At 43.5% G+C, this 18095-nt stretch overlaps 1 long non-coding RNA gene across 2 annotated transcripts in view; it reads left to right on the top strand.

Annotated features, from left to right (window-relative positions):
* Positions 1 to 2583: 2583 nt before the first annotated feature.
* The window catches only part of LOC103277789 (uncharacterized), a 39700-nt gene continuing 24188 nt past the window's right edge, over positions 2584 to 18095 (top strand). Inside the window, exons 1-2 of one of the 2 annotated variants that reach the window (XR_010002979.1) lie at positions 2584 to 4256; positions 12868 to 12942. This is a non-coding gene — a long non-coding RNA (uncharacterized LOC103277789). The remainder of the gene's footprint in view (positions 4257 to 12867; positions 12943 to 18095) is intronic. The other variant, XR_010002980.1, reaches the window with a different exon arrangement.

Here is an 18095-nt window from a genome sequence, read left to right as displayed (position 1 = left end):
TCAATTTCTACTTCTATATTCCTTTTGGGAGGTAATTTACTTGCCTCTTTCTGATTGAAAACATCCACAAAGTCTCTGTATTCAGGTGGCAATAGCTGTGGGTCTATTTCACCTGATTCATCTCCCTCGTCTTCCTCTTCTGCAATTTTGCTTATCTCCCATTGCGTCTGCTGTTCTTTAAATGCTAGGCTCTTTCCTCTCCAATCTACGTCAGGATTTGCCTGTTCGAGCCATGGTATCCCTAATATTACGTGGTATGTGGCAATAGGGGCTATCACAAAGGATATTCTTCCTTCCCATTTGCCTATTTTACATGGGACCTCCCGTATTTCCTTTGTAGATACTTCCCCAGCAGCAACTGATCCATCTAGCTGCGAAAATGCAATTGGGGAGTCAAGCACCATCTGCTGGCATTTCAGCGCTCCTGCTAGTTCCGGAGTTATAATGTTCCTAGAACAACCACAATCCACAAATGCCTTGCAGGTGGCCCGATTCTCTAGCCCCGAGATGCAGATTGGCACTACTATCATGCGTTTGTCCCGACTCACCAATCTTTCCGGAGATTCTGGGGCTTGCACCTCCTCCTCCGCACGCCTCCCGGTTGCTGGCTTGGGTTTTGAGGGTTTTGGCGGCTCCCCCTTCCGTGCCCAACATTCTGCTGCTCGATGGCCCGTCTTCCCACACACAAAGCATCCCGGTTTAGGTTTGTTGTCGTCTCCTCTGGAGGGAATCCCCGGCCTCCCTCCGGACCTTTCCTGCTTCCTCGTTTCTCCTCGGCCTCTTGCCACCGGTCTTTGCTGGCCGCCGCTGCTCCTGAAGCGCTTCACTTGGGCCAGGGTGGACTCAACGCGCCCCGCTAGTTGAATCCATCCCTGGAGCGTTTCGGGGTCATCTCTGTGCGCTGCCCAGCTGAAAACCTCGGGGCGTAGTCCCTCTTTAAATATTTCCACTTTGGTCACTTCAGACCACTCTGGTACCCTTTCCGCGAGGTGGAGGAATTCCTCTGCGTACTCGGGCACCGTTTTGTCCCTCTGCTTTATTCCTTTAAGCTGGTCTCGAGCCCTCAATTGCTCTAGCCGGTCTCTGAACCGGTTTTCCAGTGCGGCGAGGAAGCGGGGCACTGACCTCAGGCATGGGTCGCGTCTGGCATGTAGTTGCACATACCAGCTTGCAGCTCCTCTCTTTAGTGTGTTGCCGATGGCTCGAACCCTGCTTGCTTCGGAGGGGAATGTGTGTGCATTGTCCCCTCCGTATTCTAGTTTGAGATCTTCCCTCCTTGGCATCCATTCTGCGGCCCGTTGGTGCTGTCTGGGAGGCAGGGGGAAGGGTTGCATCGGGTTTCCTTGGACGGCCCCTCTGAACACGCCGCGCCCCACTCCGGTAGTCATTCTGCGCGGCTCCCGAAATTCTGCCGCCGCTGTCGGCCCTTCCACCCATCCGCATACGGGCCTCGCTGTAGCCCCCGCATCTCGTCTTCCCTCGTCGTACAGCACATTCTCCTCCTCTTCCTGGATCTCCTGCTCCTCTCCGCCTTCGTCTGCTAATCCACTGGACCCGATCCCTGGCCCCAGTGGTCTTTCCACCCCGGCGCCCATTCGGGGGGTTGGGAGCTCTGTTGGAGATGGCGGCCTCAGAGTTCCCAGAGCTCGCTGGCGCTCCACTTCGCGTGCCATTCTGTCTCGGAACTCCAGCTCCTGCCAATATTCCTCATCTCCCTCGCCCCTCGCGGCCACGGGACTCTGCGTTGATGCTCGCTGGCCCCTCTGGCTCCAATCTCCTTCTTTACTTGGCTCTCTCTCGGCGCCATATCGGATGGGCTCCTTTTGGAGATTCTCTTCCAATAGTGGCACCAACCTCCCTACGGTTTCCGACAGCCTGGATAAATTTGTTTCCAGGATGGATAACCGCAGGGCCACGGTCTCCGGCATGCTTCCTCCAGATCCCCAACTGGTTTCCGCAGCCGCAGAGACGCCTCTTCCTCCCCTGGGAATCCTCTGGGTCACGCCGTCCGGCCTGGGGTACCCCGTAGAGGAAGCTATGGCTTGCAGCGTCTCTTCTCCCAACGGCCGGGCCCCTTGCAAAGGCCTCCCTGCTCCATTTGGGCTTTGATCTCCTTCTCCACTCATTATCACTTCACTGCGAATTCCGCAGGAGGGTGAGAACGGGATTCTCGACTTAATTGTCAGGCTCACTTCAAAGGACCAGTCTGAACGCAGATCAAAGATAGCTGCTCTCAAATCCAATCTTTATTGAAGAATACATGACTTTGGAAAAGTCGAGAATGACCTAATGTTTACATACATTCAATTTTATCACTTCTGATGCAACGTAATAGCACACGCAAATATCATCATCAAACCCCACCCTCCGGATCACATTACTACCATTCCCACACACTACATCAATTATAATTGTTTATACTTTCAACCCTGAGTTCCCAGGCTCATTTTATCTTCTCCCGCCAGGTGCTTGCAGGGTTGTTTTATGTTATGAAGCCAGATTCAGGGCTTGGAAATCCAGCCCTGGGATTTGGCTCCATGACACCCTCCCTTTGCTCCTACTTTTTTTTTTATTACAGTAGAGTCTCACTTATCCAACATAAACGGGCCGGCAGAACGTTGGATAAGCGAATATGTTGGATAATAAGGAGAGATTAAGGAAAAGCCTATTAAACATCAAATTAAGTTATGATTTTACAAATTAAGCACCAAAACATCATGATATACAACAAATTTGACAGAAAAAGTAGTTCAATACACAGTAATGATATGTAGTAATTACTGTATTTATGAATTTAGCACCAAAATATCACGATGTATTGAAAACATTGACTACAAAAATGCGTTGGATAATCCAGAACGTTGGATAAGCAAGTGTTGGATAAGTGAGACCCTACTGTATTTATTCTGGTGCACCTCACTTTCCATTTCCCACTGGTTTCTCCTTCACCCCAATGTTGCTTTAACCTTTCCCACTGCTCACTCCCTACCATTTCCTCTTCCGATTAACTATTTCAGAGTTCTGTAGAAGGATCTCTGTATCCCAAGCAGTAACTTCACATATTCTGGCTCCAATCATAATTTTGCCTTTAGGGGAGGTTTGAGAAGTCTGCCACCTACTGACTAACACTGTGACTGCAGGCTAGAGGCATTTTTAAAAACAAAAATCAAACTATTTTATAAACAAATAAAAATAAATACATGACATGGCTGCTAGCATCAAAACTTTTGCCGATCTCCATTTTGAAGGTTCTTATCTTTTAAAACAGGCTTTGATTAGATATCTTTCACAGAGAGAAGACTTGGACAACCCTGTCCCTCTCCCAAGGGCCCCAGATCTTCAAAGGTAATCTCTCAGGGGCCAGGAAGGAGGAGAACGAAGAAGATGGCCCATTCTTTCCCTCCCTTCCTTGCCACCCTTTTCTTTTTTGTCTCTTGCATGACACTTGTAGGCCTTGGGGAAGTAATTGTTCCCTTTGCAGAAGTCCCAGTTGCTTGCAGAAGGCTTTTCAACTTAGGACAAAGGCTGCAGGTAGTTAGGTTGAGGGCCAAGGCTACATTTCCAATGATGCAATTGGAACAAATACTCCAAGGACTTCTGAGATTAAGAACCCTGTGCTGTTGCTAGCACTATACATGCACATGCACAGGTGTGTGAGCACATAAACATACACACATAGGCACATCCTGTACCTTGGTGATAGGGAGCTCATAAACCTTTCTTCCCCACTCCCCCAAAGGTAGCAGCATTTCTCACCATCCTATTTGAATCTTTCAGCCTCAGAGGGAATGAGAATGCTTATGTTACGTTGGGGACACTACTACTGTGGCAGTCATGTCAGCTGGGACAAAAGAGTGCTCCTCCCTTGTGATCGAAAGGGACCTCAGGAGGCAGCTGCTTGGCAGCATTGCCAAGTCTGAGCTACTGCAGTGCCACCCTGGCCCTCCAAAAGGGTTGCTTGCACAAATACAAAAAGTGGGTGGGAAGGGGTGTCTCTTTAGGATCCTGAGTCCTATAATCTAGCCTCGCTGATGTTGACTGTCCGCCCACTCTTGAAACAGATGGTGTCTTCAGATTGAGGAATGGCCTTCTTCTGAGAAGATAGATATGCGACCTCTCTCCTTCCAGTATTTGGGCTTAACATACAAGCCATTGCATTTCCAGGGGCCTACATCTATGAGAGCTGTCTAACCATCTTCATTGGAAATTCAGGGAAGGAAAACAGGATTGAAACAGCTAATCAAAACGTGCTTGAGGTTAGTCCATTCTGTATGAAGTTTCTCATTTTATTTGTTTTATTTCTGCTAGAAAGGCAACAGGGAAATTATTCTTCTCCCCAACCCGCCACGTCTTTGCAAATTCAGGAAAGAGAAGAGGTATAAAAGTGGCCTTTCAAAAGGGAAGTTTCCAAACCTCCTGACTTCACAGTACATTTTGGAATAATTGCAACATGACCCCAAGAATTGGGAAACCAGAGAGCGCAGACGGAATGAACCCAAGGAACGCTTGAACTTCTACAATTGTTAAACCAACCTCATGATTTTGAGCCCTCCAGGGACAATGGCATTAAGCCCAGGTTTATTAAAGACAGTTTTGTGAGCTGCCTTCTAAGCCCCACTCCTCAAACTGTCATATTTTCTCTATCCTAAATGTCCTAAATACTAGGGCTCTACATTTGGCTTTGGATAAGAGCCAGGCAGAGCCATAAAAGCACAATTTAGCTTCCAGAATCTGAAATCTGGATACCGCGGCCACATATGGAGTTTAGGTACCAGAACTGATGGTTTGGGATGCAACACATTTTCAGATTGAAGCAGTTGAGTATCTGGCTGCAAAAGCTTCCTATCAGAAAGCACCCATGAGGGGTCAATGAGAGACAGCAGAAACTGTCAAAGAAAGAGGAGGCTGTAGGACAAGGAAGATTCAAGAAACCATGAGAAGAAGGGAGATAAGATCACACTTAGATCTGATTGAGTTCAGGAGGCAGAAAAATGTCAGAATTGACAAATAATGGCAAATTCAGGTCAAATTCTTAATTCTATTTTCTTAATGAAATTAGGGAAATTATGTTAGGCAGGGCACAATTCTAAACTATAGTGGCTAGCTTCTGCATGCACACACATACATAAGTAGTATTTCAGAACAGTTGCTCTCACACACTAATACTGTGAACATCATGCCAATTCCTTTCTTTAATCATAGAATCATAGAGTTGGAAGAGACCTCATTGGCCATCCAGTCCAACCCCCTGCCAAGAAGCAGGAAGATGACATTCAAAGTACCCCCCCCCCCCCCGACAGATGGCCAGAATCAGTACAGAAACATTCTTGCTCAGCTATTTGCAATGAGGTGATGCATCTATCCCAGCTTGGTGATTATTTGGGGACATTATTTGTTGATCAGGTGGGTTTCCAGTTCTGTTGTTTTCTGTCCCCAAAGAGGGCTTCTGAGGTAGACCTTTTTAATGCTACAGTGATGATTACTTCAAGAGGAATATCATTTAATCCAAGCCTAGGAGAATCCGTAGTCTGCCAGATGTTTTGAACCTCAGTTTCCCATCAATTCCAGTTAGTCTGGTCAAAGGTGAAGCATGATGGGAGGTGTAGTGTATTGACTTCTGAAGGGCTGCACATTTCACAGCCTTGGCTTGACTGCTGTCGCCCATTTTCAGTAACAGAATTCCGCTTTGAAACAGAAGGATTTAAGACAATGCATTCAGGGGCCAGAATGCCTTAGCAACTGGCAGCTGAGGGGGAAATTGTTGGGGGAGGCTGTTACTAGACATTTATTACTGGGCAATTGTTCTGCTTCAAACATAGAATTTTATGAAAAGTCTAGCATTTTCTCTTTGTAATCCTCTTAAGTTTTCTCTCCACTTCTTGTGTATTTTTTATTTGTTTACCATAAACAATTTTCTGAGACATGATGGAAGAGCTTCACCCTGACTTCTGACTGGTGTTGCTAGGAACCAGCTCTCTGGAAGCATCCTAGATGTGCTGGGCAACCACATATACTGTATATTAAAATGCATGCTATTATTTCATATGTTTGTGTGTGTGTGTGTGTGGGGGGGGGTACCATCTTTACTCAAAATGGAGCAAACAGAGCAGTAATACTTCCTGCTTCTCACCATTCAGCTTGCTCCTCGCTGCCTTGCTCATCTTTGTTAACTGGAACTGAGCTCTGGGCAGGACTGCTTCAAAACTACAGTAGGTGAGGCAATCACCCCCTTTGTGGACTCTCTTTGTTATAAACCTAAGCCTTTCTCTGCCGCTCCCCACTTAATATCAGGCCAATGCAAATACATGTTTTGCATGCATCCCATTCCCCACACATCTTGTTAGCTTATAGATTTGTCAACTTGAAGAGAATATTCCTGCACAGCCATATGAGACTGGGAGCTAGTTACCTTGGGTTTGGGAATAGGAGAGGTGTCCTACCAAGATCATGTAGTACACAAATCTCTGCAATAGATTAATCTAATCTGTTAGATCCACTCAATCTGGGAATTATTGCGTGGGTGGTGGTGAAGTTTGGAGACATACATGACTCTCTCTGCATAATCCCGCTCTGACTGTTCACTCCCACTCCTTCTGATAGTCTGCTGTTTTACTGTTGCCCAAGGGGATTATTTTGAGGCTGCACAGCTTTTGAAGCAGATCGTTGTGCATCTGTGTCTTTTCAGCCAGAAAACTTGGATAACTAGTGTCTCCATTCTCTCTAAGACATTGGTCTAATTAAAAAGTCAGTGTGACAAGGCTCAGCCATAGAAGTGGCAGACTGAGGTAGCAGCCTCGGGCAGCTGATACTGGGGGCAGAAATATCACTTGGTCCTCATCCCCCCCCCTCCCTCCCCCAAAATCTGGCTGTTACTCTCTGTTGGAAGAGAGACTTGTATACTTGGTCTGGGCCCTCTCAATAGCCTCAGGTACAGCCAAGGATGCCATTCCATTGATTTTTAGCACTGAAGAAAACTTCAGCTATGGATGTAGTTGACATCTCTGTGTCAATTTGGAGTGGGAAACACAGTCTCCTCTATCACCTCAGGCTGCAAAGTATCTTGGACAATGGCTCTACACCTGGAAGGTGGTTTTTCCTCTATTCTTTCTTTGTTGCTTATTTCTTCCATACCTTGGCACTGAACTCCTTTTGCCCAGATACTAGAATGTTAGACTAGAGCTTTGAAAAGTTTTCTTATATTTGTTCTCACTGTAGATCATTAAATTTGCTCAGTTTTTGACCCCACTGCAAGAAAGGCTGGTCCATATGTGCACTTGAGAAAGTTTAGCTCAGTATGTGAATGGTCATTTGTTGGGGGTGACACTGTAGTTGATCACTGATAACTCTTCCATGCAGACAATTGGACACTTGATGTGAATATCCAAATACAAGGACATTTTTTTCTTTTTATTCCAAAATGAGGATTGTTTGGTGATGTTGGTGCTGAGGTGAGATCCATGCTTTGAAGAATTATGTCTTCTCCTATTTTCAACCAAAATGAAGCTTGTGAAGGAAGGTGGAAGATAATCTGGGATACAAATTATCTGAAGGAACCAGAAATCAATGGGGTTACGAAGGACTGGAAATACCTTTCACTCAATTCCACTCTGTCTTGTTTCTATGTACATTCCTTAATTTGGTCTCCTACAGAAATGAATGGCTGACATTCATTCATCAGGGCAAACTGTTGGGTTTTTTCATCCCTGGACTGCACAAGTCTCTTGTGTCATCATGTTTCCAGACCTCAATGAGTAGCTAGACTAAAGATAAGACGAGGCTGAGAGATTCCTCCCCCCCCCCCCCACATTCCTATGCATGCTTTCCCAGAAAGGGCTTTGCCTTTCCTCCTCCTGCTTACCACTATCTCTTCCCCTTTGAAGATGTAGCAATGGAATCTGTGAGATAACTTCCTTTTGAAAGGTATTTTTATTGCCCTGGGCTAGCCATGTGGTCCACACCATTCGCCATTGTTTTTCTGCCTTTTCTTCCTTCTAGTAAGGACACATTTTGCTCTCTGTAGGCAAAATGTAGCTGTATGGATTTTTTCTTTTGAATTTTTACCTTTTGTTACCTCTCTTAGAAGATGAGACTTAATAACCTAGTTAGCTCCAAGACCTTTTCTATCAATAATGTATGTCTTTTACTTCAATAAATATTTTTGAATCTAAAGTTCTGACTGCAATCCTAAACCATCCTGATGAATGGAAGCTTTTCCTAGCTTACCACACATAAGTTTCTGCTGGTTAAGGAGTTTACTTCTGATATTCTGCTATATCCTGTTTTCCCCAAAATAAGACCTACCCCGAAAATAAGACCTATCATGATTTTTCAGCCTTCAACCTTGCTCAAAATATAAGCCCTATTTCAAAAATAAGCCCTAGATACAGTTCATTTAAAAAGTCTATTTGAAAAAATAAGACTGCCCCTGAAAACAAGCCCTAACTAATCTTTTAGAGCAACAGTTAATATAAGATCCTGTCTTATTTTTGGGGAAATTGGGTATTTATGATGGAATCACCCCAACTGAGTGTTATTTTGAGTCTAACATCTCAGATTCCCCAAGACAAACAAACAGCCCCTTCACCTGGAAGTCATGCTGCAGGGAATCAGACATGTCATAATCTCCAGTCCTTTACATCTATTATTATTATTGTATGACACAGCAAACAAGATAGATATGCTGGATTTCATTTCACAAAATCACAAGTCGAACACTTCCCAAGTGTCTAGGACTGTGTGATGTATTTTCGGATGATGCGTGCAGATCCCAGTAGGGTGGCCTTTTGCAGTTGACAGATCGTAATTTTGTCAATGTCTATTGTTTCCAAATGCCGGCTGAGATCTTTTGGCATGGCATCCAGTGTGCCCATCTCCACTGGGACCACCTGCACTGGTTTCTGCCAGAGTCTTTGAAGTTCAATCTTGAGGTCCTGATAGCGGCTGAGTTTTTCCTGTTGTTTTTCGTCAATGCGTCTGTTACCTGGGATGGCAACATCAATGATCCAAACCTTTTTCTTTTCCACAACTGTGATGTCTGGTGTGTTGTGTTCCAGAACTTTGTCAGTCTGGATTTGGAAGTCCCACAGTATCTTTGCGTGCTTATTTTCCAATACTTTTGCAGGTTTGTGATCCCAGCAGTTCTTTGCTGCTGGGAGGTGGTATTTGAGGAATAAGTTCCAATGAATCATTTAGGCCACATAGTTGTGTCTCTGTTTGTAGTCTGTCTGTGCGATTTTCTTACAGCAGCTGAGGATATGATCAATGGTTTTGTCGGTTTCCTTGCAGAGTCTGCATTTTGGGTCATCAGCTGATTTTTCAATCTTGGCCTTAATTGCATTTGTTCTGATGACTTGCTCCTGGGCTGCAAGGATCAGGCCTTCTGTCTCCTTCTTCAGGGTCCCATTCGTGAGCCATAGCCAGGTCTTCTCCTTGTCAGCTTTTCCTTCAATTTTGTCAAGGAACTTTCCATGCAATGTTTTGTTGTGCCAAAACAAAACAAAACAAAACAAAAAGGCACAACAAAATTGTTATTGTTGTTGTTGTTGTTAATATTATTTTTATTTATACCTCATCTTTCTCCCCGTGAGGGTTTAAGGCATCGGTTCATCACTGAAAGCAGCCTTCTTGCATATATGTGAAAGATGCAGATGACAGCTATGATGAATTTTAGCTCTATAGTTCCATTGTGAATCTGATGCTTTACTAACTATAAGTAGACAAGTCCCTGCCCCGAGGAAGCTGCAATCTAAAATCCATCACAGAAGAGATAGCAGAGAAAGGAGAGAAAAATGCAAGCAGGAATATCCTAGAGGAGAGGATCCATTCATTTCAGTTCTCCATAGTGAGCTTTTTAAGTAGTGGAATGTGGAGAAGAATTGAATTATGTTGGGAGTGTCAGAGAGGAAGATACTCTCTACACAGCCATGAAATGCCTGCAATAATACCAACCCTCTTTGCAAACATGTGGCCCATTATGGACAATGTATGTTGCTAATAATGACAAATAGGTATGGAGCTACCGGAAGATGTACGTACTATGCACACACACTTTAGAGAGATAAGGACCCACTCTTTAGTACACTGAGCTGTGCAGAGTACATGGCTATTGCTGGTATGCTTGGCTGTAAATATTTGCTGACTACAAGGCCAGCTGTTTTTGCAGAAAGCTAACAGCAGCCTCCCTGGAAGCTATTCCGGCTCCTCATTTGAGGAGTCCCCTCTGATGAGAAGAAAGGTTGGACATTCAGCCAGTATCCCTTTTGACCTCAGTGCTTCATTATGTTCTTTCTTTTCTCCCACTCCACCCTGCACCTCCGCACAATCCCAGTCCCCATGGTAAGTGCAAAATCCTCCGTCTGGAACCAATCACATAAAACGGCACCACCCGCCTCTCCCTGCCTCGCCTCTGGAACAATAGCTGGCTCCTGAAGCCTACAGGGACATGCCTCTGCAATGTGTTTGAAAGGAACTGACAAAGTCCTTTTGTAGCTCTCCAGCTGCAGGTCAGACAGATGCTGTCAGAGCCACATAATAAAGGGGATCCAAACAGCTGGGCAAGAAAGAAAGAGAGAGGGAGGCAGTGGCGCTGCCGATCCCCACACAAAGAGCAAGCGGGTGGCCTCCGTCCCCCTGACTCCAACAGATGCAGGACTCAATGACTCTTGGCAATGGCTTCAAGCCCAGAGATCACAACCTGATCCAAAATATTCCCGCCCACAGTGAGACACAGGAGACATGCGTGTTACATTCATAAAGTGTGATTTGTCCCTTGTGTAGTCTTGTGCACCAGAGGGGGAAAAAACCAGATAAGCGCTGAGCAGCATCCAAAAGGGAATGATACATGTAAAAGTCACCACCATCTCTTCATCAATTTAGGATCACTTTTAGAGCTCCTAGTAGGGTGTTGCCTCCACTTGCTGAATGCAAATCAAGGATCAGAAATGAGGACGACCCTCCAGTAGGACTGAGAAGTGCTCCAGCTCTACCATTAGACAAATGAGGTGCATGCCTCAGATGGCAGATTCTGGGTGTCTTGAAAGAGGCAGCATGTGGTTGATTATTTCATTTGTTGCTATGGTATTTTTACTGTTGGAGACAAGAAGTACATGTGGGATTTTCTCCTTCAAGTATTAAAATAACTTGGCTGGATTTAAGCAGGACTTAAAGTTTAACTGCCCTGCCTTAAGAGCAAGATGTGTTGATCTGGCCTTGGTTAGCTACAATGTTGAAACAACAACAAACATATACTATCTAAAAGTGTATGAATTCTCCAGAACTTGCCATCAGGTTCAGTAGGAGAACAAGGAGATTCTTCTGTGGCATTTCATTGGTTCAAGCAAAAGCATTCCCCACCTGGTTGTACATGCATTGTTTTCTCTTTTTGTATGATGCTGATTTATCAAGGAAAGGCTGCAAGTTCTCCATCCAGTGCTAGATGTTAAGCAACCTTCAGCATTGGTCCTCAGATTATGTGTGCCCAGGGGCTTTAAATACTAAACAATAACAACAAAATTGCCCTTATCCTTAGATCTATTAGAATAAAACAATAGGGGGAGAAGTTTTAATGCTATAGTTACATGGCCTGAATGCATCTTAATTTGTCTCCATTGATTACTGTAATCATTTGTACATTTACATACTGTCCAGCATTTCACAAATGAAAACTAAATAAAGATTGTATCTGCACTGCCAAATAATGCAGCTGGAATTGCAATTATATGGTCAGTATAGATTCATCTAATGCAGTTCAATGCAGCTCAAACTGCATTATATGGATTTACAATGACCATATAATGCAGGTCAAATTGCATTATTTGGCAGCGTGGATCCAGCCTGAGCAACATCAGAATGTGCTTAAGAAGACATAAGTTATTAAATGGGGAAAAACACATAGTCTAAGTGAGGGTGCTACAGTTTGCTATAGCCAGACTCTGTTGGGAAGTATAAGTTTCAGCCCCCTCCCTTCTCCTGGTGAGTTATTTCAGTGCAAACTACATTTGTGTTTTGAATTCAATTTGCTGCAGCAGAAGTAATCTGAAGGCAATGGGGGAAAAGTGGAAGGAGGAAAGGGAACATGGGGCATTTTTAAAGTAGTTGAGAAAGTGGGATGACAGAAGATTAATTAGGACAGTGTCTGCCTAATAGGGGCAGTTTGAAGGGTGTGCTTTAACCTGGGTGCAAACTCTACTGGACACTATGAAATGTAATTGCAAGAAAACAAGCATAGCACAGTCTGTTAACCTGGAAGGAAGAGCTGTCTTTTGAGACTGCCTTCCCAGCATATCAGTCTCAAGACCCTCCACATGAGAGATCAGCCATCAAAGAGTAAAGATTGCATTAAGAAATTACTAACAATGCTGGTGGTCTGGAAATTTGGAAGTGAAATGATGGACTATTACTCAAAGATTCAGACATCTGAAAGCAAAGATGAGCAGATGCTAATACTAACTTAATTGGTAAAAGAACTTTCCTTTGCCTTCCGCATGACTCTTAAGGGAGCCTGTGGCTTGTCTGTTAGAATACAACAAAGTAGTGCAGCAGTTGTCTGTGTTTCCCGCCATTACCTTGCCTATCTTTTCTTTTGGCTAGGTATTTGGTACTAATTCCTTCCCAATGTGACATTCCTTTGAACTCCATCATCCCCAACCAGGTTGGCATGCCATGCTGCCTAAGGATAGTGTGGACTGTAGTCAAAACTGCTGTCATTTAGTGAGATGTGATTTCGAAGCTCCAGAATCTGTTTGCCTCCCCCTTTTTTCCTTCCTTTTCCATCCCAGCTGTTGCTCAGGAATGTGGTTGGAAAAATAAAGAAACCACAGCAGGTAGTACACTGACCTCAGATCCTTTGCATATGTTTCTCTCTTTCAGAACCCTGGCAGTCCACTGGAGCAGGGGTGACGTGATATTTTTAGGCTCCAATCCTGGCACAGCCCTCCTTCTGAAGTAAGCCCCATTGAGTACATATGTAAAAAGTTGCACTTTCTAGTTACTTTTAAATCTCAGCTTCATGAACTGATCTATTTAGCAAGTACCATGATTTTTAAAAAAGAATGTTTTATTTTTCACCCCATTTTCACTCTACATTACCTTTGTTACTTGGTTACCCTATTTTTGGTTGCATGATCTTGTTGGTACTCTAATGTTACTTTAACAAACTCCATTGAAAGTTGATGTTATGCTCAGGGCAAGATGACTAAACGTACTTCTCTTTCTATATTGACGAAATATTACTACTGGTTACAAACAAGTTTTCAAGCAACTTAACTTTAGCTATAACAGAGGTGTACTCCCAGAACCCACTAGTTTGAGTCTCCAGGGATATGTTGTCCTTTCCCGTATTCTAATCATATGTATATTCCAATCATACGAATCCTTCAAGAGTCCTGATTTAGCAGGGACAATTTCAAATAATCCTCTGTCTTCCCACTTTTTCAGCTACTTTAAAAATGTCCTTTTTTGCTGTCTACTTTAGTATTGATTGTTTTGCCTCTTTTCTACATCAGTACATGAAATCTTCACAAAACAATTTACTCCCTGGTGCAGATCCTTGGGGCACCTTGCTGCTTGCCTCCCACTCTCAGAGCCTGAACATCTTCATCTGCTTGTGATGCTTTCCTTTCTGCTCAATTCAGAAAGATGCTTTGCCAGAAAACAGCATCTGCGGTCCTTAAGAGAGTTCATCTGTTTCTCTATTTGAAGTCTTTTCCAGCCGAGGCATGCATGTGTGGGTGCACATAGAGAGCAGAGACCGGGCCCTTCACTTTGAACTCCTCTGGTGTTGCTGGTCATGCCAAGGTCCTGTCACCCAACCTTTTGTGGAGGGAAATCTGTCCATGCAAAACGTTGCAACCCAGGTGGCCGCTATTCCAGTCAGCCAACCAGTCTTATGTGGGCTGTGTTGTCAAAAGCATTCATAGCCAGAATCACTGGGTTGCTATAAGTTTTCCGGGTTGTATGGCCATGTTCCAGAAGCATGTGGGTGAAACGTCAGGGGAGAATGCTTCTGGAACATGGCCATACAGCCCGGAAAACTCACAGCAACTCTTACGTGGACGGTTTTGAAATTCACTTGCATCCTAAGATTCTCCCCATCCAAAGTGATTCTTTCTTCCCTTGGTACCTTCACAAACATAACAATTTGCCCATATCTACTGAGAGCCTTCCTCTTGTTTGCAAATCATGCCATTGTGTCTCCTTATGAATTCATGTAGGGAATCCAAGAATGTATTACTAATAGCAAGGATTGGAAGGGTTCCTCTGTTTAAACTACTACCCTTGCCACCCCTAGCAAGCATGCTGACTGGAAATTCTGGCATAGTTCAAAAAGGGACTCTTCCAAGCTCTTCCATTTTCATATTATGCAAAGATCTTTACTCCAGTCTCTTTCCCTATCATTCTGGTCACCTACTCTATCGTATCATGACTGGAAGCCATTAAACCAGGGGGTGGTGTTCAGCAACCATAAACATTTGTTTAGAAAACACATCTCCAGTAAAATATTTAATCTTAGAAAGGACCTTATAAAATCCTATGCTTATAAAATAGCAGTAAGTCAGAAAACATTTGGCAACCTTTATGATTTGGATAGGTAACTATAAGGGGAAGAGAAAGGTCATGATATTTTGGGAAATGGTGTCTAAGCACTTACATTAACATGCAGGCCTGCTGAGGTTGAGGTCTGGCTGTAATCCAACAGTAGCACGACAGAGAAAAAAGTTTTAATAGGGTTAGTACAGTGTCATATCATAGAGCAGGAAGCAAAAGTTGGAAGATCAACATTTATTTGGGGCCAGCTGATTATGAAAATGAGAATGAAGGCAAATGGGCTGAACCAGTCAGGTTAATACAACAAACCAGAGAACATTGCTACACACACACACACACACACACACACACACACACACACAGAGCGGAGAAGGTATCCTAGGATCAAGAAATGAAGAAAGAAAGAGACTGGCTGAATTTTGCAAGACCAATCATTTATGCACCACAATCACATTTTTCAATCAACCATACATGAACCTCACCTGGTGGCAACTACAAGTTGAATATCCCTAATCTGAGGCCCCATCTACACTGACCATTTAATGCAGTTTGAAGATAGCTTGCACTCTTGACAGAGATTAAAAACTAAACTACAGCTCCCAGGATTCCATAGCACTGAGTCATGGTAGTTGCAGTGTCACATTAATTCTACCATGTATAAAGACCCCTAGTTCCCTTTCCAGCCTCCCACTTTTGTGGCCTGTGAATTTGCCCTAGAAGACACATATTACAATTAAGATCCTTTTGGTCTACTCAGCGTAATTGGTTGTTGTAACTTAGTGCCATAAGATATATTGATAACAGACACCAATAAAACTGGACTTCAAAACAAAATAATCTGCCCATTGAAAGAAGAATGAAAAAATCAACTGTATCAGAATGAACTGATGATCAGTTCAATCAGTAGCTGTTCATTTTGATATTGTTGATTTTCTTAGTTTTCCATCAGTCCACAGGTTCAGCCATCCAAATTCCAAAAAGCAAACTCTGAGTTTGTCATTTTTTATAATTTTGCTATGCTACTGTATATAATGGGAGTTGAACACCCATGGATTTTGGCATTGTATTATCAATGAAAGGATAGGGATCCCATCCAAAGTTGCAAATGTACTTAAGAGCATATAGATGTTATGTAAATTTATCCCTTCTTTCATCTTGAGTTTGGTCTCTCCCCAAATATATATCCCCTCTTTTGGGGGTTGAGTAGATGCCCAATACAGCTGAAGGATTTTGATCACCGACTTCTCAATTCCTTTGTAACACTAAAGCCTGCCAAATTTATTGTGGAAATCCATGACAGTTCAACTTGTGTAAGAACAGAATGCTGATAGACTTGGTTGACAAGGGCATGTGTTGTTATGCCAAGGGAGTCCTGGAAATGTAGATTGCTAGCACCTAAGGATGAATGACAAGGCATCAATTAATCCTGTTAATACTCTATGCATGTCCTACCGTGTTAAGCACATCTTTCAGGCATCCAGAATATTGCATTGATATTGCTCAAGGTTTATCATTGGATGAATACTAGCTTTATGCAGATGTGAGGGTTTTAATTCAAATATGAAAAGAGAAATTTTATAGACACTGAACTCAGATTTTAGAGTTGAAAGGGACTCCAAGGACCATCTAAACAACCTCCCGCTAAAATCTACTGCTGAAGTATTTTCGAAAAGGGGCCATCTAACCTCTGCTTAGGAAACCTCCAGTGAAGGAAATCCCTGACTATTGAGGTAGGCTACTCCACTGACAAATGGTCTCATTGTCTGGAAGCTAAGGTGAAATATCTTACGTAGAATCTCTTTTCTTATAATTTGAATCAATTGGTTTGTGTCCTAGGGCACATCCACACTGACCATTTAATGTAGCTTGAAGTCAGCTTGAAAGCACAGCAGCTATATAATGCATGCTGAGAAAGCACACTTGAAGGGTTTTAAACCAATATAAGCAAAGCCCTTATACTAGCATGCACTACTATAAACTACATCGCAGGCAAAATTTACTTCTCAGAATGTGAATCCCTGTGCAGCAACCTGAGGCACTCACACTGATTGTGGGTATAGTTTTTAAAAACCCCTCTGCATTCTCTGCAGCTGTCATATTGCAGATGCTGCAGACCCTGAAACCAGTTCAAGGGCAATCTCTATGGTGCAGGTAAGCACCATCCAGCCCCTGAATTTGTTCCAGGGTTTCCAATCTAATCATCCCTACACTGAAAAGAGCTTTCTTCTATACCAGTTACAAACGGAGCTAAGTAATCAGTATAGAAGTGCCCCTATGTTTCTGAAGCAGCTGCAAACTCAGCCCCCTTCTACACTGACATATAATCCATATTATCTGTTTTGAACTGGATTATATAAGTCTACACTGCCACGGTGCTGCAGCAGGTTAAACCGCTGAGTTGCTGAACTTGTTGACCAGAAAGTCAGCAGTTCGAATCTGTGAGATGGTGTGAGCTCCCATTGATAGCCCAACTTCTGCCAACCTAGCAGTTTGAAAACATGCAAATGTGAGCAGATTGATAGATACCGCTCCAGGGGGGAAAGTAACGGCACGCCATGCAATCATGCCATCCACATGACCTTGGAGGTGTCTACGGACAATGCCGGCTCTTTGGCTTAGAAATGAAAATCAGCACCACTTCCCAGAGTCGGAATCGACTAGACTTAATGTTGAGGAGAAACCTTTACCTTTACTTTTACACTGCCAGATAATTCAGTTCAAAGCAGATCATCTGGATTTTATCTAGCAGTGTAGATGGGACCTCACTCCATCTTCTACATGACACCCTTTCAGATATTTCACCTGGAAGTCTTTTCCTCTCTTGGTGATATGTGCCCAGTTCCCATGATAATTCCTTATAAGACTTTAGTTTCTAAGTTTTTTCCTCAAGTGTTTGCAATGTATCTAATCCAGATAGCATCATCCATACACAAGAGGAAGATATTGGGACGTTTGGGATATGTGGAACGGTTGGAAAAGGACACAGAGATATAAAAAGAACCCAAAGAACAATTCTGTTGTATAGATAGATCGGCTTCTGGATCACCTCCAGGAGCTATTTTTAAAGCAATAGAGTGAGAAGTGCTTATACAAAGTAATAGAGGCATCAATAAAACTAGCATAGCTGGATTAAACAGAAGAGCATAGAGGGAGGAAATGTGGCCTGTGGGTTGCATGAAAAGAGAGACCTCTTTTTGGTCCGAACATCACCAGACCTGCAATTGTGAAAAAGGATGAAAAATGGACTATATTGGCCAACATTCTGTAAGTGACCTATGTGCATGAAAGTGCAGCTTATGCAGGCAGAGGTCTGCTTCTGGACAGGACACATAAGGCTCACCTTCTGTCCCCGCACTCCATTAAAAATCCTCCCACACCCAACAGATGTCAAGCCCAGGAAGGACTGCTGCTACAACTTTTTACTAGAGGGAAAAGGAAGGAGGGGAGATCCAATTCGTACCACAAAGTTCCAATTGCTGTGGGATTATGTGGGAAGGAAAAGGTGGGTGTCCTTTGTTGGAGGTCATGCCTCATTTCTTTCCTCTACCCTG

Source organism: Anolis carolinensis, chromosome 2 (genome assembly GCF_035594765.1).
Source record: "Anolis carolinensis isolate JA03-04 chromosome 2, rAnoCar3.1.pri, whole genome shotgun sequence".
Classification (NCBI taxonomy): Eukaryota; Metazoa; Chordata; class Lepidosauria; order Squamata; family Dactyloidae; genus Anolis; species Anolis carolinensis.
This window is presented reverse-complemented; position numbering and strand designations above follow the sequence as displayed.